This window comes from Schistocerca americana, unplaced genomic scaffold (genome assembly GCF_021461395.2).
Source record: "Schistocerca americana isolate TAMUIC-IGC-003095 unplaced genomic scaffold, iqSchAmer2.1 HiC_scaffold_198, whole genome shotgun sequence".
NCBI lineage: Eukaryota > Metazoa > Arthropoda > Insecta > Orthoptera > Acrididae > Schistocerca > Schistocerca americana.
Genome location: NW_025725904.1, coordinates 235,001 through 237,500, shown reverse-complemented (window position 1 = coordinate 237,500; position 2,500 = coordinate 235,001). Strand labels below are relative to the sequence as shown.

Sequence of the window (2,500 nt, the reverse complement as noted above, 5' to 3'; positions counted from 1 at the left end):
GTGCGCGAGTCATTGGGCTGTACGAAACCTAAAGGCGTAATGAAAGTGAAGGTCTCGCCTTGCGCGGGCCGAGGGAGGATGGGGCTTCCCCGCCCTTCACGGGGCGGCGGCCTCCGCACTCCCGGGGCGTCTCGTCCTCATTGCGAGGTGAGGCGCACCTAGAGCGTACACGTTGGGACCCGAAAGATGGTGAACTATGCCTGGCCAGGACGAAGTCAGGGGAAACCCTGATGGAGGTCCGTAGCGATTCTGACGTGCAAATCGATCGTCGGAGCTGGGTATAGGGGCGAAAGACTAATCGAACCATCTAGTAGCTGGTTCCCTCCGAAGTTTCCCTCAGGATAGCTGGTGCTCGTACGAGTCTCATCCGGTAAAGCGAATGATTAGAGGCCTTGGGGCCGAAACGACCTCAACCTATTCTCAAACTTTAAATGGGTGAGATCTCCGGCTTGCTTGATATGCTGAAGCCGCGAGCAAACGACTCGGATCGGAGTGCCAAGTGGGCCACTTTTGGTAAGCAGAACTGGCGCTGTGGGATGAACCAAACGCCGAGTTAAGGCGCCCGAATCGACGCTCATGGGAAACCATGAAAGGCGTTGGTTGCTTAAGACAGCAGGACGGTGGCCATGGAAGTCGGAATCCGCTAAGGAGTGTGTAACAACTCACCTGCCGAAGCAACTAGCCCTGAAAATGGATGGCGCTGAAGCGTCGTGCCTATACTCGGCCGTCAGTCTGGCAGTCATGGCCGGTCCTTGCGGCCGGCCGCGAAGCCCTGACGAGTAGGAGGGTCGCGGCGGTGGGCGCAGAAGGGTCTGGGCGTGAGCCTGCCTGGAGCCGCCGTCGGTGCAGATCTTGGTGGTAGTAGCAAATACTCCAGCGAGGCCCTGGAGGGCTGACGCGGAGAAGGGTTTCGTGTGAACAGCCGTTGCACACGAGTCAGTCGATCCTAAGCCCTAGGAGAAATCCGATGTTGATGGGGGCCGTCATAGCATGATGCACTTTGTGCTGGCCCCCGTTGGGCGAAAGGGAATCCGGTTCCTATTCCGGAACCCGGCAGCGGAACCGATACAAGTCGGGCCCCTCTTTTAGAGATGCTCGTCGGGGTAACCCAAAAGGACCCGGAGACGCCGTCGGGAGATCGGGGAAGAGTTTTCTTTTCTGCATGAGCGTTCGAGTTCCCTGGAATCCTCTAGCAGGGAGATAGGGTTTGGAACGCGAAGAGCACCGCAGTTGCGGCGGTGTCCCGATCTTCCCCTCGGACCTTGAAAATCCGGGAGAGGGCCACGTGGAGGTGTCGCGCCGGTTCGTACCCATATCCGCAGCAGGTCTCCAAGGTGAAGAGCCTCTAGTCGATAGAATAATGTAGGTAAGGGAAGTCGGCAAATTGGATCCGTAACTTCGGGATAAGGATTGGCTCTGAGGATCGGGGCGTGTCGGGCTTGGTCGGGAAGTGGGTCAGCGCTAACGTGCCGGGCCTGGGCGAGGTGAGTGCCGTAGGGGTGCCGGTAAGTGCGGGCGTTTAGCGCGGGCGTGGTCTGCTCTCGCCGTTGGTTGGCCTCGTGCTGGCCGGCGGTGCAGGATGCGCGCGCCTGCGCGGCGTTCGCGCCCCGGTGCTTCAACCTGCGTGCAGGATCCGAGCTCGGTCCCGTGCCTTGGCCTCCCACGGATCTTCCTTGCTGCGAGGCCGCGTCCGCCTTAGCGTGCTCCTCCGGGGGCGCGCGGGTGCGCGGATTCTCTTCGGCCGCCATTCAACGATCAACTCAGAACTGGCACGGACTGGGGGAATCCGACTGTCTAATTAAAACAAAGCATTGCGATGGCCCTAGCGGGTGTTGACGCAATGTGATTTCTGCCCAGTGCTCTGAATGTCAACGTGAAGAAATTCAAGCAAGCGCGGGTAAACGGCGGGAGTAACTATGACTCTCCTGCGGTCTTCTCCCCTTCTCGTGGGCCCGCTGATTTTTGCAGAGTGGAAGACCGCACCAGGGGCTTGGGGGGGTTACCAGCCCCCCCTCGCATTATCCCTTTATAGTTGGGGGCAGCCGACAAGAAACAAGAGATGGTGGCCCTTCCGCTGAAGGTGCCACCCCAGCTACCCCAGCACCTATCCGGCCAACCGGCCGTAACGAAAATGCGATAGTTTGTGTAGCTCCCTTTGCTTGCAGTGAGTGCCACCGCACTTTTACCACGAAGAACGGTCTCGGGGTCCATCGCCGCCGCCAACACCCTGCGGCCGCCAACGCTGAGATCGTGACGGAGAGGCATCGCGCGAGGTGGACGGAGGAAGAAGTCCTGTCGCTCGCCAAGGCGGAGGCCGAACTGTTCCTGGAGAGGGACGCCCGGTTCTTCTTTGTAAATCAAGAACTTACCAGGATGTTCCCCGACCGAACGCTTGAGGCAATCAAGTGCCGACGGCGGCAAGCTGCCCACAAGCAGCTTGTCCGCCAATTCATGGAGGCACTTGAGATCGGTCGGGGTGAAGAGCCGGCGTCCCGCCGTG

At 59.8% G+C, this 2,500-nt stretch overlaps 1 pseudogene; it reads left to right on the top strand.

Moving 5' to 3' along the window:
* LOC124573879 overlaps positions 1 to 2,500 on the top strand; it is a 7,798-nt pseudogene that overhangs the window by 954 nt on the left and 4,344 nt on the right.